This window comes from Carcharodon carcharias, chromosome 17 (assembly GCF_017639515.1).
Source record: "Carcharodon carcharias isolate sCarCar2 chromosome 17, sCarCar2.pri, whole genome shotgun sequence".
Lineage (NCBI taxonomy): Eukaryota > Metazoa > Chordata > Chondrichthyes > Lamniformes > Lamnidae > Carcharodon > Carcharodon carcharias.
The window spans coordinates 109,386,238-109,413,121 of NC_054483.1; the positions used below are offsets into that span (position 1 = coordinate 109,386,238).

Genomic DNA, 26,884 nt, shown 5'->3' on the forward strand with positions numbered 1-26,884 from the left:
CTGACGGTGGAGCATGCTGACGGTGGAGCACGCTGACGGAGCAGCACGCTGATGGTGGAGCACGCTGACGGTGGAACACGCTGACGGTGCAGCACGCTGACGGTGGAGCACGCTGACGGTGGAACACGCTGACAGTGGGACACGCTGACGGAGCAGCACACTGACGGTGGAGCACGCTGACGGTGGAGCACGTTGACGGAACAGCACGCTGACGGAGCAGCATGCTGACGGTGGAGCATGCTGACGGTGGAGCACGCTGACGGAGCAGCACGCTGACGGTGCAGCACGTTGACAGAGCAGCACGCTGACGGTGGAACACGCTGACGGTGGAACACGCTGATGGTGGAGCACACTGACGGTCCAGCACGCTGACGGTGCAGCACGCTGACGGTGGAGCACGCTGATGGAGCAGCATGCTGACGGTGGAGCACGCTGACGGTGGAGCATGCTGACGGAGCAGCACGCTGGCAGTGGAGCACGCTGACGGTGGAGCACGCTGAAAGTGGAACACGCTGACGGTGGAGCACGCTGACGGAGCAGCACGCTGACGGTGGGGAATGCTGACAGAGCAGCACCCTGACGGTGGAGCATGGTGATGAAGCAGCACCCTGGCAGTGGAGCAGGCGGAAGGAGCAGCACGCTGATGGTGCAGCACGCTGGCGGTGGAGCACGCTGACGGGGGAGCAAGCTGACAGAGCAGCACCCTGATGGTGGAACACGCTGACGGTGGAGCACGCTGACAGTAGAGCACGCTGACAGTGTAGCACGCTGATGGTGGAACATGTTGACGGTGGAGCACGCTGACGGTGGAGCACACTGACGGAGCAGAACGCTACCGGAGCAGCACGCTGACGGTGGAGCACGCTGATGGTGGAACACGCTGACGGTGGAGCACGCTGACGGTGGGGCACGCTGACGGAGCAGCACGCTTACAGTGCAGCACACTGACGGTGGAGCACGCTGACGGTGGAGCACGCTGACGGAGCAGCACGCTGGCAGTGGAACACGCTGACTGTGGAGCACACTGACGGAGAGGCACGCTGACGGTGGAGCACGCTGACGGTGGAACACGCTGACGGAGCAGAACGCTACCGGAGCAGCACGCTGACGGTGGAGCACGCTGACGGTGGAACACGCTGACAGTGGAGCACACTGACGGAACAGCACGCTGACGGTCGAGCACGCTGACGGTGGAGCACCCTGATGGAGCAGCATGCTGACGGTGGAGCACGTTGACAGAGCAGCACGCTGATGGTGGAGCACGCTGACGGTCCAGCACGCTGATGGTGCAGCACGCTGACGGTGGAGCACGCTGATGGAGCAGCACGCTGACGGAGCAGCACGCTGACGGTGGGGAACGCTGACGGAGCAGCACGCTGACGGTGGAGCATGGTGACGAAGCAGCACCCTGGCAGTGGAGCAGGCGGAAGGAGCAGCACGCTGATGGTGCAGCACGCTGGCGGTGGAGCACGCTGACGGGGGAGCAAGCTGACACAGCAGCACCCTGATGGTGGAACACGCTGACGGTGGAGCACGCTGACAGTGGAACACGCTGACAGTGGGACACGCTGACGGAGCAGCACACTGACGGTGGAGCACGCTGACGGTGGAGCACGTTGACGGAACAGCACGCTGACGGAGCAGCATGCTGACGGTGGAGCATGCTGACGGTGGAGCACGCTGACGGAGCAGCACGCTGACGGTGCAGCACGTTGACAGAGCAGCACGCTGACGGTGGAACACGCTGACGGTGGAACACGCTGATGGTGGAGCACACTGACGGTCCAGCACGCTGACGGTGCAGCACGCTGACGGTGGAGCACGCTGATGGAGCAGCATGCTGACGGTGGAGCACGCTGACGGTGGAGCATGCTGACGGAGCAGCACGCTGGCAGTGGAGCACGCTGACGGTGGAGCACGCTGAAAGTGGAACACGCTGACGGTGGAGCACGCTGACGGAGCAGCACGCTGACGGTGGGGAATGCTGACGGAGCAGCACCCTGACGGTGGAGCATGGTGATGAAGCAGCACCCTGGCAGTGGAGCAGGCGGAAGGAGCAGCACGCTGATGGTGCAGCACGCTGGCGGTGGAGCACGCTGACGGGGGAGCAAGCTGACAGAGCAGCACCCTGATGGTGGAACACGCTGACGGTGGAGCATGCTGACAGTGGAGCACGCTGACAGTGTAGCACGCTGATGGTGGAACATGTTGACGGTGGAGCACGCTGACGGTGGAGCACACTGACGGAGCAGAACGCTACCGGAGCAGCACGCTGACGGTGGAGCATGCTGATGGTGGAACACGCTGACGGTGGAGCACGCTGACGGTGGGGCACGCTGACGGAGCAGCACGCTTACAGTGCAGCACACTGACGGTGGAGCACGCTGACGGTGGAGCACGCTGACGGAGCAGCACGCTGGCAGTGGAACACGCTGACTGTGGAGCACACTGACGGAGAGGCACGCTGACGGTGGAGCACGCTGACGGTGGAACACGCTGACGGAGCAGAACGCTACCGGAGCAGCACGCTGACGGTGGAGCACGCTGACGGTGGAACACGCTGACAGTGGAGCACACTGACGGAACAGCACGCTGACGGTCGAGCACGCTGACGGTGGAGCACCCTGATGGAGCAGCATGCTGACGGTGGAGCACGTTGACAGAGCAGCACGCTGATGGTGGAGCACGCTGACGGTCCAGCACGCTGATGGTGCAGCACGCTGACGGTGGAGCACGCTGATGGAGCAGCACGCTGATGGAGCAGCACGCTGACGGTGGGGAACGCTGACGGAGCAGCACGCTGACGGTGGAGCATGGTGACGAAGCAGCACCCTGGCAGTGGAGCAGGCGGAAGGAGCAGCACGCTGATGGTGCAGCACGCTGGCGGTGGAGCACGCTGACGGGGGAGCAAGCTGACACAGCAGCACCCTGATGGTGGAACACGCTGACGGTGGAGCACGCTGACAGTGGAGCACGCTGACGGTGGAGCACGCTGATGGTGGAACATTTTGACGGTGGAGCACGCTGACGGTGGAGCACGCTGACGGAGCAGAACGCTACCGGAGCAGCACGCTGACGGTGGAACACGCTGACGTAGCAGAACGCTGATGGAGCAACACGCTGAGGGTGGAGCACACTGACGGTGGAACACGCTGACGCTGGAGTACGTTGACGGTGGAGCACGCTGACGGTGGAACACATTGACGGTGGACCACGTTGAAGGAGCAGCACGCTGACGGTGGAACATGCTGATGGTGGAGCACGCTAATGGTGCAGCACACTGATGGTTGAGCACGCTGACGGTGCATTACGCTGACGGTGGAGCACGCTGACGGTGGAACACGCTGACGGAGCAGCACGCTGACGGTGGAGCACGCTGACGGTGCAGCCCGCTGACTGACCAGCACGCTGACGGTGCAGCACGCTGACAGTGGAGCATGCTGACGTTGCAGCACGCTGACGTTGGAGCACGCTGACGGTGGAGTACGCTGACGGAGAGGCACGCTGACAGTGAAGCACGTTGACGGAGCAGCACGCTGATGGGGGAAAACGCTGACGGTGGAGCACGTTGACGGAGCAGCACGCTTACGGTGCAGCACACTGATGGTGGAGCATGCTGACGGTGGAGCACGCTGACGGTGGAGCACACTGACGGAGCAGCATGCTGATGGTGGACCACGCTGACGGTGGAGCATGCAGACAGTGCAGCATGCTGACAGTGCAACATGCTGACGGTGGAGCACACTGACGGAGAAGCACGCTGATGGTGGAGCACGCTGACGGTGGAGCACGTTGACGGTGCAGCACGCTGACGGTGGAGAACGCTGATGGTGGAGCACGCTGACGGTGGAACACGCTGACGGTGCAGCACGCTGACGGTGGAGCACGCTGACGGTGGAACACGCTGACAGTGGGACACGCTGACGGAGCAGCACACTGACGGTGGAGCACGCTGACGGTGGAGCACGTTGACGGAACAGCACGCTGACGGTGGAGCATGGTGACGAAGCAGCACCCTGGCAGTGGAGCAGGCGGAAGGAGCAGCACGCTGATGGTGCAGCACGCTGGCGGTGGAGCACGCTGACGGGGGAGCAAGCTGACACAGCAGCACCCTGATGGTGGAACACGCTGACGGTGGAGCACGCTGATGGTGGAACATGTTGACGGTGGAGCACGCTGACGGTGGAGCACGCTGACGGAGCAGAACGCTACCGGAGCAGCACTCTGACGGTGGAGCACGCTGACGGTGGAACACGCTGACAGTGGAGCACACTGACGGAGCAGCACGCTGACGGTCGAGCACGCTGACGGTGGAGAACGCTGATGGAGCAGCATGCTGACGGTGGAGCACGTTGACAGAGCAGCACGCTGACGGTGGAACACGCTGACGGTGGAACACGCTGATGGTGGAGCACGCTGACGGTCCAGCACGCTGATGGAGCAGCATGCTGACGGTGGAGCACGTTGACAGAGCAGCACGCTGACGGTGGAACACGCTGACGGTGGAACACGCTGATGGTGGAGCACGCTGACGGTCCAGCATGCTGATGGTGCAGCACGCTGACGGTGGAGCACGCTGATACTCTTTTGAGTAAACCTGTTTCCATCTGTTTCAGATGAAGTTACATTGTTTCATAGTTTGCCATTGTGAGATTTGAACTCTTGATACTCTTTTGAGTAAACCTGTTTCCATCTGTTTCAGATGAAGTTACATTGTTTCATAGTTTGCCATTGTGAGATTTGAACTCTTAAAGCCTACTGCACCTGGTATTCCCAGGCAGTCTCCCATCCAAGTACTAACCGGGACTGAGTCTGCTTAGCTTCCGAGATCAGACGAGATCAGGCGTTTTCAGACTAGTATGGCCGATGGAGCAGCATGCTGACGGTGGAGCACGCTGATGGTGGAGCACGCTGACGGAGCAGCACGCTGGCAGTGGAACACGCTGACTGTGGAGCACACTGACGGAGAGGCACGCTGACGGTAGAGCACGTTGACGGTGGAGCATGCTGATGGTGCAGCACGCTGATGGTGGACCACGCTGACGGAGCAGCACGCTGACGGTGGAGCACGCTGACGGTAGAGCATGCTGACGGTGGAAAACGCTGACGGTGGAGCACGCTGAAGGTGGAGCACGTTGATGGTGGAGGACGTTGACGGAGCAGCACGCTGCTGGTGGAGCACACTGACAGTGGAGCACGCTGACGGAGCAGCACGGTGACGGTGGAGCACGCTGATGGAGCGGCACACTGACGGTGGGGCACACTGACGGTGGAGCACGCTGACGCTGGAGCACGCTGACAGAGTAGGACGCTGACGGTGCATCACGTTGACGGAGCAGCACGCTGACGGTGGAGCACGCTGACGGTGGAGCACGCTGACGGTAGAGCACGTTGACGGAGCAGCACGCTGATGGTGGAGCACGCTGACGGTGCAGCACGCTGATGGTGGAGCACGTTGATGGAGCAGCACGCTGACAGTGCAGCATGCTGACGGTGGAACACGCTGACAGTGGAGCACGCTGACGGTGGAGCACGCTGACGGTAGAGCACGTTGACGGAGCAGCACGCTGACGGTGGAGCACGCTGACGGTGCAGCACGCTGACGGTGGAGCACGCTGACGGTGAAGCACGTTGACGGAGCAGCACGCTGACAGTGCAGCACGCTGACGGTGAGCACGCTAACGGTGCAGCACGCTAACGGTGGAGCACGCTGACGGTGGAGCACGTTGACGGAGCAGCACGCTGACGGTGCAGCACGCTGACGGTGGAGCACGCTGATGGTGGAGCACGCTGACGGTAGAGCACGTTGACGGAGCAACACGCTGACGGTGGAGCACGCTGACGGTGCAGCACGCTGACGGTGGAGCACGCTGATGGTGGAGCACGTTGACGGAGCAGCACGCTGACGTTGACAGAGTAGGACGCTGACGGTGCATCACGTTGACGGAGCAGCACGCTGACGGTGGAGCACGCTGACGGTGGAGCATGCTGACGGTAGAGCACGTTGACGGAGCAGCACGCTGATGGTGGAGCACGCTGACGGTGCAGCACGCTGATGGTGGAGCACGTTGATGGAGCAGCACGCTGACAGTGCAGCATGCTGACGGTGGAACACGCTGACAGTGGAGCACGCTGACGGTGGAGCACGCTGACGGTGAAGCACGTTGACGGAGCAGCACGCTGACAGTGCAGCACGCTGACGGTGAGCACGCTAACGGTGCAGCACGCTAACGGTGGAGCACGCTGACGGTGGAGCACGTTGACGGAGCAGCACGCTGACGGTGCAGCACGCTGACAGTGAGCACGCTGATGGTGGAGCACGCTGACGGTAGAGCACGTTGACGGTGCAGCACGCTGACGGTGGAGCACGCTGACGGTGCAGCACGCTGACGGTGGAGCACGCTGACGGTGGAGCACGTTGACGGAGCAGCACGCTGACAGTGCAGCACGCTGACGGTGGAGCACGCTGACTGTGGAACACGCTGACTGTGGAGCACACTGACAGAGAGGCACGCTGATGGTGGAGCACGCTGACGGTGCAGCACGCTGACGGTGGAGCACGCTGACGGTGGAGCACGCTGACGGAGCAGCACGCTGACGGTGGAGCACGCTGACGGAGCAGCACGCTGACGGTGGAACACGCTGACGGTGGAGCACGTTGACGGTGACGCATGCTGACACTGGAGCACGCTGCCAGTGGAGCACGCTGCCGGTGGAGCACGCTGACGGTTGAGCACGCTGACGGAGCAGCACACTGACGGTGGAGCACGCTGACGGTGGAGCACGCTGACAGTGGAGCATGCTGACGTTGCAGCGCGCTGTCGTTGGAGCACGCTGACGGTGGAGCACACTGACGGAGCAGCACGCTGATGGTGGAGCACGCTGACAGTGGAGCACACTGACGGTGGAGGACGCAGACAGCGGAACACGCTGACGGTACAGCACGTTGAGGGAGCAGCACGCTGAGGGTGGAGCACGCTGACGGTGGAGCAGGCTGACGGTGGAACACGCTGACGGTGGAACACGCTGACGGTGGAGCACGCTGACGGTGGAGCAAGTTGATGGAACAGCACGCTGCTGGTGGAGCACACTGACAGTGGAGCACGCTGACGGAGCAGCACGGTGACGGTGGAGCACGCTGATGGAGCGGCACACTGACGGTGGGGCACACTGACGGTGGAGCACGCTGACGCTGGAGCACGCTGACGGAGTAGGACGCTGACGGTGCATCACGTTGACGGAGCAGCACGCTGACGGTGGAGCACGCTGACGGTGGAGCACGCTGACGGTAGAGCACGTTGACGGAGCAGCACGCTGATGGTGGAGCACGCTGACGGTGCAGCACGCTGATGGTGGAGCACGTTGATGGAGCAGCACGCTGACAGTGCAGCATGCTGACGGTGGAACACGCTGACAGTGGAGCACGCTGACGGTGGAGCACGCTGACGGTAGAGCACGTTGACGGAGCAGCACGCTGACGGTGGAGCACGCTGACGGTGCAGCACGCTGACGGTGGAGCACGCTGACGGTGAAGCACGTTGACGGAGCAGCACGCTGACAGTGCAGCATGCTGACGGTGAGCACGCTAACGGTGCAGCACGCTAACGGTGGAGCACGCTGACGGTGGAGCACGTTGACGGAGCAGCACGCTGACGGTGCAGCACGCTGACGGTGGAGCACGCTGATGGTGGAGCACGCTGACGGTAGAGCACGTTGACGGAGCAACACGCTGACGGTGGAGCACGCTGACGGTGCAGCACGCTGACGGTGGAGCACGCTGACGGTGGATCACGATGACGGAGCAGCACGCTGACAGTGCAGCACGCTGACAGTGGAGCACGCTGACTGTGGAACACGCTGACTGTGGAGCACACTGACAGAGAGGCACGCTGATGGTGGAGCACGCTGACGGTAGAGCACGTTGACGGAGGAGCACGCTGGCGGTGGAGCTCGCTGACGGAGCAGCACGCTGATGGTGGAGCACGCTGACGGTGGAGCACACTGAAGGATCAGCACGCTGACGGTGGAGCAAGCTGACGGAGCAGCACGCTGACGGTGGAGCATGCTGACGGTGGAGCACGCTGACGGTGGAGCACACTGACGGTGGAGCACGTTGACGGAGCAGCACGCTGACGTTGACAGAGTAGGACGCTGACGGTGCATCACGTTGACGGAGCAGCACGCTGACGGTGGAGCACGCTGACGGTGGAGCACGCTGACGGTAGAGCACGTTGACGGAGCAGCACGCTGATGGTGGAGCACGCTGACGGTGCAGCACGCTGATGGTGGAGCACGTTGATGGAGCAGCACGCTGACAGTGCAGCATGCTGACGGTGGAACACGCTGACTGTGGAGCACGCTGACGGTGGAGCACGCTGACGGTAGAGCACGTTGACGGAGCAGCACGCTGACGGTGGAGCACGCTGACGGTGCAGCACGCTGACGGTGGAGCACGCTGACGGTGAAGCACGTTGACGGAGCAGCACGCTGACAGTGCAGCACGCTGACGGTGAGCACGCTAACGGTGCAGCACGCTAACGGTGGAGCACGCTGACGGTGGAGCACGTTGACGGAGCAGCACGCTGACGGTGCAGCACGCTGACGGTGAGCACGCTGATGGTGGAGCACGCTGACGGTAGAGCATGTTGACGGTGCAGCACGCTGACGGTGGAGCACGCTGACGGTGCAGCACGCTGACGGTGGAGCACGCTGACGGTGGAGCACGTTGACGGAGCAGCACGCTGACAGTGCAGCACGCTGACGGTGGAGCACGCTGACTGTGGAACACGCTGACTGTGGAGCACACTGACAGAGAGGCACGCTGATGGTGGAGCACGCTGACGGTAGAGCACGTTGACGGTGGAGCACGCTGGCGGTGGAGCTCGCTGACGGAGCAGCACGCTGATGGTGGAGCACGCTGACGGTGGAGCACGCTGAAGGATCAGCACGCTGACGGTGGAGCAAGCTGACGGAGCAGCACGCTGACGGTGGAGCATGCTGACGGTGGAGCACGCTGACGGTGGAGCACATTGACGGAGCAGCACCCTGAAGGTGGAGCACGCTGATGGTGGAGAACGCTGACGGAGCAGCACGCTTACGGTGCAGCACGCTGATGGTGGAGCATGCTGACGGTGGAGTACGCTGACGGTGGGGCACGCTGACGGAGCAGCACGCTTACGGTGCAGCACACTGATGGTGGAGCATGCTGACGGTGGAGCACGCTGACAGTGGAGCACACTGACGGAGCAGCATGCTGATGTTGGAGCACGCTGACGGTGGAGCACGCAGACAGTGCAGCACGCTGACAGTGCAACATGCTGACGGTGGAGCACACTGACGGAGCAGCACGCTGATGGTGGAGCACGCTGACGGTGGAGCACGTTGACAGTGCAGCACGCTGACGGTGGAGCACGCTGACGGTGGAACACGCTGACAGTGGGACACGCTGACGGAGCAGCACACTGACGGTGGAGCACGCTGACGGTGGAGCACGTTGACGGAACAGCACGCTGACGGAGCAGCATGCTGACGGTGGAGCATGCTGACGGTGGAGCACGCTGACGGAGCAGCACGCTGATGGTGGAGCACGCTGACGGTGGAACACGCTGACGGTGCAGCACGCTGACGGTGGAGCACGCTGACGGTGGAACACGCTGACAGTGGGACACGCTGACGGAGCAGCACACTGACGGTGGAGCACGCTGACGGTGGAGCACGTTGACGGAACAGCACGCTGACGGAGCAGCATGCTGACGGTGGAGCATGCTGACGGTGGAGCACGCTGACGGAGCAGCACGCTGACGGTGCAGCACGTTGACAGAGCAGCACGCTGACGGTGGAACACGCTGACGGTGGAACACGCTGATGGTGGAGCACACTGACGGTCCAGCACGCTGACAGTGCAGCACGCTGACGGTGGAGCACGCTGATGGAGCAGCATGCTGACGGTGGAGCACGCTGACGGTGGAGCATGCTGACGGAGCAGCACGCTGGCAGTGGAGCACGCTGACGGTGGAGCACGCTGAAAGTGGAACACGCTGACGGTGGAGCACGCTGACGGAGCAGCACGCTGACGGTGGGGAATGCTGACGGAGCAGCACCCTGACGGTGGAGCATGGTGATGAAGCAGCACCCTGGCAGTGGAGCAGGCGGAAGGAGCAGCACGCTGATGGTGCAGCACGCTGGCGGTGGAGCACGCTGACGGGGGAGCAAGCTGACAGAGCAGCACCCTGATGGTGGAACACGCTGACGGTGGAGCACGCTGACAGTGGAGCACGCTGACAGTGTAGCACGCTGATGGTGGAACATGTTGACGGTGGAGCACGCTGACGGTGGAGCACACTGACGGAGCAGAACGCTACCGGAGCAGCACGCTGACGGTGGAGCACGCTGATGGTGGAACACGCTGACGGTGGAGCACGCTGACGGTGGGGCACGCTGACGGAGCAGCACGCTTACGGTGCAGCACACTGACGGTGGAGCACGCTGACGGTGGAGCACGCTGACGGAGCAGCACGCTGGCAGTGGAACACGCTGACTGTGGAGCACACTGACGGAGAGGCACGCTGACGGTGGAGCACGCTGACGGTGGAACACGCTGACGGAGCAGAACGCTACCGGAGCAGCACGCTGACGGTGGAGCACGCTGACGGTGGAACACGCTGACAGTGGAGCACACTGACGGAACAGCACGCTGACGGTCGAGCACGCTGACGGTGGAGCACCCTGATGGAGCAGCATGCTGACGGTGGAGCACGTTGACAGAGCAGCACGCTGATGGTGGAGCACGCTGACGGTCCAGCACGCTGATGGTGCAGCACCCTGACGGTGGAGCACGCTGATGGAGCAGCACGCTGACGGAGCAGCACGCTGACGGTGGGGAACGCTGACGGAGCAGCACGCTGACGGTGGAGCATGTTGACGAAGCAGCATCCTGGCAGTGGAGCAGGCGGAAGGAGCAGCACGCTGATGGTGCAGCACGCTGGCGGTGGAGCACGCTGACGGGGGAGCAAGCTGACACAGCAGCACCCTGATGGTGGAACACGCTGACGGTGGAGCACGCTGATGGTGGAACATTTTGACGGTGGAGCACGCTGACGGTGGAGCACGCTGACGGAGCAGAACGCTACCGGAGCAGCACGCTGACGGTGGAACACGCTGACGTAGCAGAACGCTGATGGAGCAACACGCTGAGGGTGGAGCACACTGACGGTGGAACACGCTGACGCTGGAGTACGTTGACGGTGGAGCACGCTGACGGTGGAGCACGCTAATGGTGCAGCACACTGATGGTTGAGCACGCTGACGGTGCATTACGCTGACGGTGGAGCACGCTGACGGTGGAACACGCTGACGGAGCAGCACGCTGACGGTGGAGCACGCTGACGGTGCAGCCCGCTGACTGACCAGCACGCTGACGGTGCAGCACGCTGACAGTGGAGCATGCTGACGTTGCAGCACGCTGACGTTGGAGCATGCTGACGGTGGAGTACGCTGACGGAGAGGCACGCTGACAGTGAAGCACGTTGACGGAGCAGCACGCTGATGGGGGAAAACGCTGACGGTGGAGCACGTTGACGGAGCAGCACGCTGACGGTGGAACACGCTGACGGAGCAGCACGCTGATGGTGGAGCACGCTGATGGAGCAGCACGATGACGGTGGAGCACGCTGGCAGTGGAGCACGCTCACGGAGCAGCACGCTGACGGTGGAGCAGGCTGATGGTGGAACACGCTGACGGTGGAGCACGCTGACGGTGGAGCATGCTGACAGTGGAGCACGCTGCCAGTGGAGCACGCTGACGGTGGAGCACGCTGACGGTGGAGCACGCTGACGGAGCAGCACGCTGACGGTGGAACACGCTGACGGTGGAGCACGTTGACGGTGACGCATGCTGACACTGGAGCACGCTGCCAGTGGAGCACGCTGCCGGTGGAGCACGCTGACGGTTGAGCACGCTGACGGAGCAGCACACTGACGGTGGAGCACGCTGACGGTGGAGCACGCTGACAGTGGAGCATGCTGACGTTGCAGCACGCTGACGTTGGAGCACGCTGACGGTGGAGCACGCTGACGGAGAAGCACGCTGACAGTGAAGCACGTTGACGGAGCAGCACGCTGATGGGGGAAAACGCTGACGGTGGAGCACGTTGACGGAGCAGCACGCTGACGGTGGAGTACGCTGACAGTGGAGCACACTGACGGAGCAGCACGCTGACGGTCGAGCACGCTGACGCTGGAGCACTTTGACTGTGGAGCACGCTGACGGTGGAGCACGCTGACGGTGGAGCACGCTGACGGAGCAGCACGCTGACGGTGGGGAACGCTGACGGAGCAGCACACTGACGGTGGAGCATGGTGACGAAGCAGCACCCTGGCAGTGGAGCAGGCGGAAGGAGCAGCGCGCTGATGGTGCAGCACGCTGGCGGTGGAGCACGCTGACGGGGGAGCAAGCTGACAGAGCAGCACCCTGATGGTGGAACACGCTGACGGTGGAGCACGCTGACAGTGGAGCACGCTGACAGTGTAGCACGCTGATGGTGGAACATGTTGACGGTGGAGCACGCTGACGGTGGAGCACGCTGACGGAGCAGAACGCTACCGGAGCAGCACGCTGATGGTGGAGCACGCTGACGGTGGAACACGCTGACAGTGGAGCAAACTGACGGAGCAGCACGCTGACGGTCGAGCACGCTGACGGTAGAGCACGCTGATGGAGCAGCATGCTGACGGTGGAGCACGTTGACAGAGCAGCACGCTGACGGTGGAACACGCTGACGGTGGAAAACGCTGATGGTGGAGCACGCTGACGGTCCAGCACGCTGACGGTGCAGCACGCTGACGGTGGAGCACGCTGATGGAGCAGCATGCTGACGGTGGAGCACGCTGACGGAGCAGCACGCTGGCAGTGGAGCACGCTGACGGTGGAGCACGCTGAAAGTGGAACACGCTGATGGTGGAGCACGCTGACGGAGCAGCACGCTGACGGTGGGGAACGCTGACGGAGCAGCACGCTGATGGTGGAGCATGGTGACGAAGCAGCACGCTGGCAGTGGAGCAGGCGGAAGGAGCAGCACGCTGATGGTGCAGCACGCTGGCGGTGGAGCACGCTGACGGGGGAGCAAGCTGACACAGCAGCACCCTGATGTTGGAACACGCTGACGGTGGAACACGCTGATGGTGGAGCACGCTGACGGTCCAGCACGCTGACGGTGCAGCACGCTGACGGTGGAGCACGCTGATGGAGCAGCATGCTGACGGTGGAGCACGCTGACGGAGCAGCACGCTGGCAGTGGAGCACGCTGACGGTGGAGCACGCTGAAAGTGGAACATGCTGACGGTGGAGCACGCTAACGGTCGAACACGCTGACCGTAGCAGAACGCTGATGGAGCAACACGCTGAGGGTGGAGCACACTGACGGTGGAACATGCTGACGCTGGAGTACGTTGACGGTGGAGCACGCTGAAGGTGGAGCACATTGACGGTGGACCACGTTGAAGGAGCAGCACGCTGACGGTGGAACACGCTGATGGTGGAGCACGCTAATGGTGCAGCACACTGACGGTGGAGCACGCTGACGGTGGAGCACGCTGATGGAGCAGCACGCTTACGGTGGAGCACGCTGACGGTGCAGCCCGCTGACTGACCAGCACGCTGACGGTGCAGCACGCTGACAGTGGAGCATGCTGACGTTGCAGCACGCTGACGTTGGAGCACGCTGACGGTGGAGCACTCTGACGGAGAAGCACGCTGACAGTGAAGCACGTTGACGGAGCAGCACGCTGATGGGGGAAAACGCTGACGGTGGAGCACGTTGACGGAGCAGCACGCTGACGGTGGAGTACGCTGACGCTGGAGCACTTTGACTGTGAAGCACGCTGACGGTGGAGCACGCTGACGATGGAGCACGCTGACGGAGCAGCACGCTGACGGTGGGGAACGCTGACGGAGCAGAACGCTACCGGAGCAGCACGCTGACGGTGGAGCACGCTGACGGTGGAACACGCTGACAGTGGAGCACACTGACGGAGCAGCACGCTGACGGTCGAGCACGCTGACGGTAGAGCACGCTGATGGAGCAGCATGCTGACGGTGGAGCACGTTGACAGAGCAGCACGCTGACGGTGGAACACGCTGACGGTGGAACACGCTGATGGTGGAGCACGCTGACGGTCCAGCACGCTGACGGTGCAGCACGCTGACGGTGGAGCACGCTGATGGAGCAGCATGCTGACGGTGGAGCACGCTGACGGAGCAGCACGCTGGCAGTGGAACACGCTGACGGTGGAGCACGCTGACGGAGCAGCACGCTGACGGTGGGGAACGCTGACGGAGCAGCACGCTGATGGTGGAGCATGGTGACGAAGCAGCACGCTGGCAGTGGAGCAGGCGGAAGGAGCAGCACGCTGATGGTGCAGCACGCTGGCGGTGGAGCACGCTGACGGGGGAGCAAGCTGACACAGCAGCACCCTGATGGTGGAACACGCTGACGGTGGAACACGCTGATGGTGGAGCATGCTGACGGTCCAGCACGCTGACGGTGCAGCACGCTGACGGTGGAGCACGCTGATGGAGCAGCATGCTGACGGTGGAGCACGCTGACGGAGCAGCACGCTGGCAGTGGAGCACGCTGATGGTGGAGCACGCTGAAAGTGGAACACGCTGACGGTGGAGCACGCTGACGGAGCAGCACGCTGACGGTGGGGAACGCTGACGGAGCAGCACGCTGATGGTGGAGCATGGTGACGAAGCAGCACCCTGGCAGTGGAGCAGGCGGAAGGAGCAGCACGCTGATGGTGCAGCACGCTGGCGGTGGAGCACGCTGACGGGGGAGCAAGCTGACACAGCAGCACCCTGATGGTGGAACACGCTGACGGTGGAGCACGCTGACAGTGGAGCACGCTGACAGTGTAGCACGCTGATGGTGGAAAATGTTGACGGTGGAGCACGCTGACGTTGGAGCACGCTGACGGAGCAGAACGCTACCGGAGCAGCACGCTGACGGTAGAGCACGCTGACGGTGGAACACGCTGACAGTGGAGCACACTGACGGAGCAGCACGCTGACCGTCGAGCACGCTGACGCTGGAGCACGTTGACTGTGGAGCACGCTGACGGTGGAGCACGCTGACGGTGGAGCATGCTGAAGGTGGAGCACGCTGACGGTGGAGCACGCTGACGGAGCAGCACGCTGACGGTGGAGCACGCCGACGGTGGAACACGCTGACGTAGCAGAATGCTGATGGAGCAACACGCTGAGGGTGGAGCACACTGACGGTGGAACACGCTGACGCTGGAGTACGTTGACGGTGGAGCACGCTGACGGTGGAGCACATTGACGGTGGACCACGTTGAAGGAGCAGCACGCTGACGGTGGAACACGCTGATGGTGGAGCACGCTAATGGTGCAGCACTCTGATGGTTGAGCACGCTGACGGTGCATTACGCTGACGGTGGAGCACGCTGACGGTGGAACACGCTGACGGAGCAGCACGCTGACGGTGGAGCACGCTGACGGTGCAGCCCGCTGACTGACCAGCACGCTGACGGTGCAGCACGCTTACAGTGGAGCATGCTGACGTTGCAGCACGCTGACGTTGGAGCACGCTGACGGTGGAGTACGCTGACGGAGAAGCACGCTCACAGTGAAGCACGTTGACGGAGCAGCACGCTGATGGGGGAAAACGCTGACGGTGGAGCACGTTGACGGAGCAGCACGCTGACGGTGGAACACGCTGACGGAGCAGCACGCTGATGGTGGAGCACGCTGACGGAGCAGCACGCTGACGGTGGAACACGCTGGCGGTGGAGCACACTGACGGAGCAGCACGCTGATGGTGGAGCACGCTGATGGAGCAGCATGATGACGGTGGAGCACGCTGGCAGTGGAGCACGCTCACGGAGAAGCACGCTGACGATGGAGCAGGCTGATGGTGGAACACGCTGACGGTGGAACACCCTGACGGTGGAGCAAGTTGACGGAACAGCACGCTGATGGTGGAACACGCTGACGGTGGAGCACGCTGACGGTGGAGCATGCTGACAGTGGAGCACGCTGCCAGTGGAGCACGCTGACGGTGGAGCACGCTGACGGTGGAGCACGCTGACGGAGCAGCACGCTGACGGTGGAGCACGCTGACGGAGCAGCACGCTGACGGTGGAACACGCTGACGGTGGAGCACGTTGACGGTGACGCATGCTGACACTGGAGCACGCTGCCAGTGGAGCACGCTGCCGGTGGAGCACGCTGACGGTTGAGCACGCTGACGGAGCAGCACACTGACGGTGGAGCACGCTGACGGTGGAGCACGCTGACAGTGGAGCATGCTGACGTTGCAGCGCGCTGTCGTTGGAGCACGCTGACGGTGGAGCACACTGACGGAGCAGCACGCTGATGGTGGAGCACGCTGACAGTGGAGCACACTGACGGTGGAGGACGCAGACAGCGGAACACGCTGACGGTACAGCACGTTGAGGGAGCAGCACGCTGAGGGTGGAGCACGCTGACGGTGGAGCAGGCTGACGGTGGAACACGCTGACGGTGGAACACGCTGACGGTGGAGCACGCTGACGGTGGAGCAAGTTGACGGAACAGCACGCTGCTGGTGGAGCACACTGACAGTGGAGCACGCTGACGGAGCAGCACGGTGACGGTGGAGCACGCTGATGGAGCGGCACACTGACGGTGGGGCACACTGACGGTGGAGCACGCTGACGCTGGAGCACGCTGACGGAGTAGGACGCTGACGGTGCATCACGTTGACGGAGCAGCACGCTGACGGTGGAGCACGCTGACGGTGGAGCACGCTGACGGTAGAGCACGTTGACGGAGCAGCACGCTGATGGTGGAGCACGCTGACGGTGCAGCACGCTGATGGTGGAGCACGTTGATGGAGCAGCACGCTGACAGTGCAGCATGCTGACGGTGGAACACGCTGACAGTGGAGCACGCTGACGGTGGAGCACGCTGACGGTAGAGCACGTTGACGGAGCAGCACGCTGACGGTGGAGCACGCTGACGGTGCAGCACGCTGACGGTGGAGCACGCTGACGGTGAAGCACGTTGACGGAGCAGCACGCTGACAGTGCAGCACGCTGACGGTGAGCACGCTAACGGTGCAGCACGCTAACGGTGGAGCACGCTGACGGTGGAGCACGTTGACGGAGCAGCACGCTGACGGTGCAGCACGCTGACGGTGGAGCACGCTGATGGTGGAGCACGCTGACGGTAGAGCACGTTGACGGAGCAACACGCTGACGGTGGAGCACGCTGACGGTGCAGCACGCTGACGGTGGAGCACGCTGACGGTGGATCACGATGACGGAGCAGCACGCTGACAGTGCAGCACGCTGACAGTGGAGCACGCTGACTGTGGAACACGCTGACTGTGGAGCACACTGACAGAGAGGCACGCTGATGGTGGAGCACGCTGACGGTAGAGCACGTTGACGGTGGAGCACGCTGGCGGTGGAGCTCGCTGACGGAGCAGCACGCTGATGGTGGAGCACGCTGACGGTGGAGCACGCTGAAGGATCAGCACGCTGACGGTGGAGCAAGCTGACGGAGCAGCACGCTGACGGTGGAGCATGCTGACGGTGGAGCACGCTGACGGTGGAGCACACTGACGGTGGAGCACATTGACGGAGCAGCACCCTGAAGGTGGAGCACGCTGATGGTGGAGCACGCTGACGGAGCAGCACGCTTACGGTGCAGCACGCTGATGGTGGAGCATGCTGACGGTGGAGCACGCTGACGGTGGGGCACGCTGACGGAGCAGCACGCTTACGGTGCAGCACACTGATGGTGGAGCATGCTGACGGTGGAGCACGCTGACGGTGGAGCACACTGACGGAGCAGCATGCTGATGGTGGACCACGCTGACGGTGGAGCATGCAGACAGTGCAGCATGCTGACAGTGCAACATGCTGACGGTGGAGCACACTGACGGAGCAGCACGCTGATGGTGGAGCACGCTGACGGTGGAGCACGTTGACGGTGCAGCACGCTGACGGTGGAGAACGCTGATGGTGGAGCACGCTGACGGTGGAACACGCTGACGGTGCAGCACGCTGACGGTGGAGCACGCTGACGGTGGAACACGCTGACAGTGGGACACGCTGACGGAGCAGCACACTGACGGTGGAGCACGCTGACGGTGGAGCACGTTGACGGAACAGCACGCTGACGGTGGAGCATGGTGACGAAGCAGCACCCTGGCAGTGGAGCAGGCGGAAGGAGCAGCACGCTGATGGTGCAGCACGCTGGCGGTGGAGCACGCTGACGGGGGAGCAAGCTGACACAGCAGCACCCTGATGGTGGAACACGCTGACGGTGGAGCACGCTGATGGTGGAACATGTTGACGGTGGAGCACGCTGACGGTGGAGCACGCTGACGGAGCAGAACGCTACCGGAGCAGCACTCTGACGGTGGAGCACGCTGACGGAGCAGCACGCTGACGGTCGAGCACGCTGACGGTGGAGCACGCTGATGGAGCAGCATGCTGACGGTGGAGCACGTTGACAGAGCAGCACGCTGACGGTGGAACACGCTGACGGTGGAACACGCTGATGGTGGAGCACGCTGACGGTCCAGCATGCTGATGGTGCAGCACGCTGACGGTGGAGCACGCTGATACTCTTTTGAGTAAACCTGTTTCCATCTGTTTCAGATGAAGTTACATTGTTTCATAGTTTGCCATTGTGAGATTTGAACTCTTGATACTCTTTTGAGTAAACCTGTTTCCATCTGTTTCAGATGAAGTTACATTGTTTCATAGTTTGCCATTGTGAGATTTGAACTCTTAAAGCCTACTGCACCTGGTATTCCCAGGCAGTCTCCCATCCAAGTACTAACCGGGACTGAGTCTGCTTAGCTTCCGAGATCAGACGAGATCAGGCGTTTTCAGACTAGTATGGCCGATGGAGCAGCATGCTGACGGTGGAGCACGCTGACGGAGCAGCACGCTGGCAGTGGAACACGCTGACTGTGGAGCACACTGACGGAGAGGCACGCTGACGGTGGAGCACGCTGACGGTGGAACACGCTGACGGAGCAGAACGCTACCGGAGCAGCACGCTGACGGTGGAGCACGCTGACGGTGGAACACGCTGACAGTGGAGCACACTGACGGAACAGCACGCTGACGGTCGAGCACGCTGACGGTGGAGCACCCTGATGGAGCAGCATGCTGACGGTGGAGCACGTTGACAGAGCAGCACGCTGATGGTGGAGCACGCTGACGGTCCAGCACGCTGATGGTGCAGCACGCTGACGGTGGAGCACGCTGATGGAGCAGCACGCTGACGGAGCAGCACGCTGACGGTGGGGAACGCTGACGGAGCAGCACGCTGACGGTGGAGCATGTTGACGAAGCAGCATCCTGGCAGTGGAGCAGGCGGAAGGAGCAGCACGCTGATGGTGCAGCACGCTGGCGGTGGAGCACGCTGACGGGGGAGCAAGCTGACACAGCAGCACCCTGATGGTGGAACACGCTGACGGTGGAGCACGCTGATGGTGGAACATTTTGACGGTGGAGCACGCTGACGGTGGAGCACGCTGACGGAGCAGAACGCTACCGGAGCAGCACGCTGACGGTGGAACACGCTGACGTAGCAGAACGCTGATGGAGCAACACGCTGAGGGTGGAGCACACTGACGGTGGAACACGCTGACGCTGGAGTACGTTGACGGTGGAGCACGCTGACGGTGGAACACATTGACGGTGGACCACGTTGAAGGAGCAGCACGCTGACGGTGGAACACGCTGATGGTGGAGCACGCTAATGGTGCAGCACACTGATGGTTGAGCACGCTGACGGTGCATTACGCTGACGGTGGAGCACGCTGACGGTGGAACACGCTGACAGTGGGACACGCTGACGGAGCAGCACACTGACGGTGGAGCACGCTGACGGTGGAGCACGTTGACGGAACAGCACGCTGACGGAGCAGCATGCTGACTGTGGAGCATGCTGACGGTGGAGCACGCTGACGGAGCAGCACGCTGACGGTGCAGCACGTTGACAGAGCAGCACACTGACGGTGGAACACGCTGACGGTGGAACACGCTGATGGTGGAGCACACTGACGGTCCAGCACGCTGACGGTGCAGCACGCTGACGGTGGAGCACGCTGATGGAGCAGCATGCTGACGGTGGAGCACGCTGACGGTGGAGCATGCTGACGGAGCAGCACGCTGGCAGTGGAGCACGCTGACGGTGGAGCACGCTGAAAGTGGAACACGCTGACGGTGGAGCACGCTGACGGAGCAGCACGCTGACGGTGGGGAATGCTGACGGAGCAGCACCCTGACGGTGGAGCATGGTGATGAAGCAGCACCCTGGCAGTGGAGCAGGCGGAAGGAGCAGCACGCTGATGGTGCAGCACGCTGGCGGTGGAGCACGCTGACGGGGGAGCAAGCTGACAGAGCAGCACCCTGATGGTGGAACACGCTGACGGTGGAGCACGCTGACAGTGGAGCACGCTGACAGTGTAGCACGCTGATGGTGGAACATGTTGACGGTGGAGCACGCTGACGGTGGAGCACGCTGACGGTGGAGCACGCTGACGGAGAAGCACGCTGACAGTGAAGCACGTTGACGGAGCAGCACGCTGATGGGGGAAAACGCTGACGGTGGAGCACGTTGACGGAGCAGCACGCTGACGGTGGAGTACGCTGACAGTGGAGCACACTGACGGAGCAGCACGCTGACGGTCGAGCACGCTGACGCTGGAGCACTTTGACTGTGGAGCACGCTGACGGTGGAGCACGCTGACGGTGGAGCACGCTGACGGAGCAGCACGCTGACGGTGGGGAACGCTGACGGAGCAGCACACTGACGGTGGAGCATGGTGACGAAGCAGCACCCTGGCAGTGGAGCAGGCGGAAGGAGCAGCGCGCTGATGGTGCAGCACGCTGGCGGTGGAGCACGCTGACGGGGGAGCAAGCTGACAGAGCAGCACCCTGATGGTGGAACACGCTGACGGTGGAGCACGCTGACAGTGGAGCACGCTGACAGTGTAGCACGCTGATGGTGGAACATGTTGACGGTGGAGCACGCTGACGGTGGAGCACGCTGACGGAGCAGAACGCTACCGGAGCAGCACGCTGATGGTGGAGCACGCTGACGGTGGAACACGCTGACAGTGGAGCAAACTGACGGAGCAGCACGCTGACGGTCGAGCACGCTGACGGTAGAGCACGCTGATGGAGCAGCATGCTGACGGTGGAGCACGTTGACAGAGCAGCACGCTGACGGTGGAACACGCTGACGGTGGAAAACGCTGATGGTGGAGCACGCTGACGGTCCAGCACGCTGACGGTGCAGCACGCTGACGGTGGAGCACGCTGATGGAGCAGCATGCTGACGGTGGAGCACGCTGACGGAGCAGCACGCTGGCAGTGGAGCACGCTGACGGTGGAGCACGCTGAAAGTGGAACACGCTGATGGTGGAGCACGCTGACGGAGCAGCACGCTGACGGTGGGGAACGCTGACGGAGCAGCACGCTGATGGTGGAGCATGGTGACGAAGCAGCACGCTGGCAGTGGAGCAGGCGGAAGGAGCAGCACGCTGATGGTGCAGCACGCTGGCGGTGGAGCACGCTGACGGGGGAGCAAGCTGACACAGCAGCACCCTGATGTTGGAACACGCTGACGGTGGAACACGCTGATGGTGGAGCACGCTGACGGTCCAGCACGCTGACGGTGCAGCACGCTGACGGTGGAGCACGCTGATGGAGCAGCATGCTGACGGTGGAGCACGCTGACGGAGCAGCACGCTGGCAGTGGAGCACGCTGACGGTGGAGCACGCTGAAAGTGGAACATGCTGACGGTGGAGCACGCTAACGGTCGAACACGCTGACCGTAGCAGAACGCTGATGGAGCAACACGCTGAGGGTGGAGCACACTGACGGTGGAACATGCTGACGCTGGAGTACGTTGACGGTGGAGCACGCTGAAGGTGGAGCACATTGACGGTGGACCACGTTGAAGGAGCAGCACGCTGACGGTGGAACACGCTGATGGTGGAGCACGCTAATGGTGCAGCACACTGACGGTGGAGCACGCTGACGGTGGAGCACGCTGATGGAGCAGCACGCTTACGGTGGAGCACGCTGACGGTGCAGCCCGCTGACTGACCAGCACGCTGACGGTGCAGCACGCTGACAGTGGAGCATGCTGACGTTGCAGCACGCTGACGTTGGAGCACGCTGACGGTGGAGCACTCTGACGGAGAAGCACGCTGACAGTGAAGCACGTTGACGGAGCAGCACGCTGATGGGGGAAAACGCTGACGGTGGAGCACGTTGACGGAGCAGCACGCTGACGGTGGAGTACGCTGACGCTGGAGCACTTTGACTGTGAAGCACGCTGACGGTGGAGCACGCTGACGATGGAGCACGCTGACGGAGCAGCACGCTGACGGTGGGGAACGCTGACGGAGCAGAACGCTACCGGAGCAGCACGCTGACGGTGGAGCACGCTGACGGTGGAACACGCTGACAGTGGAGCACACTGACGGAGCAGCACGCTGACGGTCGAGCACGCTGACGGTAGAGCACGCTGATGGAGCAGCATGCTGACGGTGGAGCACGTTGACAGAGCAGCACGCTGACGGTGGAACACGCTGACGGTGGAACACGCTGATGGTGGAGCACGCTGACGGTCCAGCACGCTGACGGTGCAGCACGCTGACGGTGGAGCACGCTGATGGAGCAGCATGCTGACGGTGGAGCACGCTGACGGAGCAGCACGCTGGCAGTGGAACACGCTGACGGTGGAGCACGCTGACGGAGCAGCACGCTGACGGTGGGGAACGCTGACGGAGCAGCACGCTGATGGTGGAGCATGGTGACGAAGCAGCACGCTGGCAGTGGAGCAGGCGGAAGGAGCAGCACGCTGATGGTGCAGCACGCTGGCGGTGGAGCACGCTGACGGGGGAGCAAGCTGACACAGCAGCACCCTGATGGTGGAACACGCTGACGGTGGAACACGCTGATGGTGGAGCATGCTGACGGTCCAGCACGCTGACGGTGCAGCACGCTGACGGTGGAGCACGCTGATGGAGCAGCATGCTGACGGTGGAGCACGCTGACGGAGCAGCACGCTGGCAGTGGAGCACGCTGATGGTGGAGCACGCTGAAAGTGGAACACGCTGACGGTGGAGCACGCTGACGGAGCAGCACGCTGACGGTGGGGAACGCTGACGGAGCAGCACGCTGATGGTGGAGCATGGTGACGAAGCAGCACCCTGGCAGTGGAGCAGGCGGAAGGAGCAGCACGCTGATGGTGCAGCACGCTGGCGGTGGAGCACGCTGACGGGGGAGCAAGCTGACACAGCAGCACCCTGATGGTGGAACACGCTGACGGTGGAGCACGCTGACAGTGGAGCACGCTGACAGTGTAGCACGCTGATGGTGGAAAATGTTGACGGTGGAGCACGCTGACGTTGGAGCACGCTGACGGAGCAGAACGCTACCGGAGCAGCACGCTGACGGTAGAGCACGCTGACGGTGGAACACGCTGACAGTGGAGCACACTGACGGAGCAGCACGCTGACCGTCGAGCACGCTGACGCTGGAGCACGTTGACTGTGGAGCACGCTGACGGTGGAGCACGCTGACGGTGGAGCATGCTGAAGGTGGAGCACGCTGACGGTGGAGCACGCTGACGGAGCAGCACGCTGACGGTGGAGCACGCCGACGGTGGAACACGCTGACGTAGCAGAATGCTGATGGAGCAACACGCTGAGGGTGGAGCACACTGACGGTGGAACACGCTGACGCTGGAGTACGTTGACGGTGGAGCACGCTGACGGTGGAGCACATTGACGGTGGACCACGTTGAAGGAGCAGCACGCTGACGGTGGAACACGCTGATGGTGGAGCACGCTAATGGTGCAGCACTCTGATGGTTGAGCACGCTGACGGTGCATTACGCTGACGGTGGAGCACGCTGACGGTGGAACACGCTGACGGAGCAGCACGCTGACGGTGGAGCACGCTGACGGTGCAGCCCGCTGACTGACCAGCACGCTGACGGTGCAGCACGCTTACAGTGGAGCATGCTGACGTTGCAGCACGCTGACGTTGGAGCACGCTGACGGTGGAGTACGCTGACGGAGAAGCACGCTCACAGTGAAGCACGTTGACGGAGCAGCACGCTGATGGGGGAAAACGCTGACGGTGGAGCACGTTGACGGAGCAGCACGCTGACGGTGGAACACGCTGACGGAGCAGCACGCTGATGGTGGAGCACGCTGACGGAGCAGCACGCTGACGGTGGAACACGCTGGCGGTGGAGCACACTGACGGAGCAGCACGCTGATGGTGGAGCACGCTGATGGAGCAGCATGATGACGGTGGAGCACGCTGGCAGTGGAGCACGCTCACGGAGAAGCACGCTGACGATGGAGCAGGCTGATGGTGGAACACGCTGACGGTGGAACACCCTGACGGTGGAGCAAGTTGACGGAACAGCACGCTGATGGTGGAACACGCTGACGGTGGAGCACGCTGACGGTGGAGCATGCTGACAGTGGAGCACGCTGCCAGTGGAGCACGCTGACGGTGGAGCACGCTGACGGTGGAGCACGCTGACGGAGCAGCACGCTGACGGTGGAGCACGCTGACGGAGCAGCACGCTGACGGTGGAACACGCTGACGGTGGAGCACGTTGACGGTGACGCATGCTGACACTGGAGCACGCTGCCAGTGGAGCACGCTGCCGGTGGAGCACGCTGACGGTTGAGCACGCTGACGGAGCAGCACACTGACGGTGGAGCACGCTGACGGTGGAGCACGCTGACAGTGGAGCATGCTGACGTTGCAGCGCGCTGTCGTTGGAGCACGCTGACGGTGGAGCACACTGACGGAGCAGCACGCTGATGGTGGAGCACGCTGACAGTGGAGCACACTGACGGTGGAGGACGCAGACAGCGGAACACGCTGACGGTACAGCACGTTGAGGGAGCAGCACGCTGAGGGTGGAGCACGCTGACGGTGGAGCAGGCTGACGGTGGAACACGCTGACGGTGGAACACGCTGACGGTGGAGCACGCTGACGGTGGAGCAAGTTGACGGAACAGCACGCTGCTGGTGGAGCACACTGACAGTGGAGCACGCTGACGGAGCAGCACGGTGACGGTGGAGCACGCTGATGGAGCGGCACACTGACGGTGGGGCACACTGACGGTGGAGCACGCTGACGCTGGAGCACGCTGACGGAGTAGGACGCTGACGGTGCATCACGTTGACGGAGCAGCACGCTGACGGTGGAGCACGCTGACGGTGGAGCACGCTGACGGTAGAGCACGTTGACGGAGCAGCACGCTGATGGTGGAGCACGCTGACGGTGCAGCACGCTGATGGTGGAGCACGTTGATGGAGCAGCACGCTGACAGTGCAGCATGCTGACGGTGGAACACGCTGACAGTGGAGCACGCTGACGGTGGAGCACGCTGACGGTAGAGCACGTTGACGGAGCAGCACGCTGACGGTGGAGCACGCTGACGGTGCAGCACGCTGACGGTGGAGCACGCTGACGGTGAAGCACGTTGACGGAGCAGCACGCTGACAGTGCAGCACGCTGACGGTGAGCACGCTAACGGTGCAGCACGCTAACGGTGGAGCACGCTGACGGTGGAGCACGTTGACGGAGCAGCACGCTGACGGTGCAGCACGCTGACGGTGGAGCACGCTGATGGTGGAGCACGCTGACGGTAGAGCACGTTGACGGAGCAACACGCTGACGGTGGAGCACGCTGACGGTGCAGCACGCTGACGGTGGAGCACGCTGACGGTGGATCACGATGACGGAGCAGCACGCTGACAGTGCAGCACGCTGACAGTGGAGCACGCTGACTGTGGAACACGCTGACTGTGGAGCACACTGACAGAGAGGCACGCTGATGGTGGAGCACGCTGACGGTAGAGCACGTTGACGGTGGAGCACGCTGGCGGTGGAGCTCGCTGACGGAGCAGCACGCTGATGGTGGAGCACGCTGACGGTGGAGCACGCTGAAGGATCAGCACGCTGACGGTGGAGCAAGCTGACGGAGCAGCACGCTGACGGTGGAGCATGCTGACGGTGGAGCACGCTGACGGTGGAGCACACTGACGGTGGAGCACATTGACGGAGCAGCACCCTGAAGGTGGAGCACGCTGATGGTGGAGCACGCTGACGGAGCAGCACGCTTACGGTGCAGCACGCTGATGGTGGAGCATGCTGACGGTGGAGCACGCTGACGGTGGGGCACGCTGACGGAGCAGCACGCTTACGGTGCAGCACACTGATGGTGGAGCATGCTGACGGTGGAGCACGCTGACGGTGGAGCACACTGACGGAGCAGCATGCTGATGGTGGACCACGCTGACGGTGGAGCATGCAGACAGTGCAGCATGCTGACAGTGCAACATGCTGACGGTGGAGCACACTGACGGAGCAGCACGCTGATGGTGGAGCACGCTGACGGTGGAGCACGTTGACGGTGCAGCACGCTGACGGTGGAGAACGCTGATGGTGGAGCACGCTGACGGTGGAACACGCTGACGGTGCAGCACGCTGACGGTGGAGCACGCTGACGGTGGAACACGCTGACAGTGGGACACGCTGACGGAGCAGCACACTGACGGTGGAGCACGCTGACGGTGGAGCACGTTGACGGAACAGCACGCTGACGGTGGAGCATGGTGACGAAGCAGCACCCTGGCAGTGGAGCAGGCGGAAGGAGCAGCACGCTGATGGTGCAGCACGCTGGCGGTGGAGCACGCTGACGGGGGAGCAAGCTGACACAGCAGCACCCTGATGGTGGAACACGCTGACGGTGGAGCACGCTGATGGTGGAACATGTTGACGGTGGAGCACGCTGACGGTGGAGCACG

The 26,884-nt window shown here is 63.3% G+C and overlaps 2 pseudogenes; both read right to left on the reverse strand.

Moving 5' to 3' along the window:
* Nucleotides 1–4,752: 4,752 nt before the first annotated feature.
* Nucleotides 4,753–4,871, reverse strand: LOC121290243 (annotated as a pseudogene).
* A 13,934-nt stretch (nt 4,872–18,805) lies between these two features.
* Nucleotides 18,806–18,924, reverse strand: LOC121290244 (annotated as a pseudogene).
* Nucleotides 18,925–26,884: the final 7,960 nt, after the last annotated feature.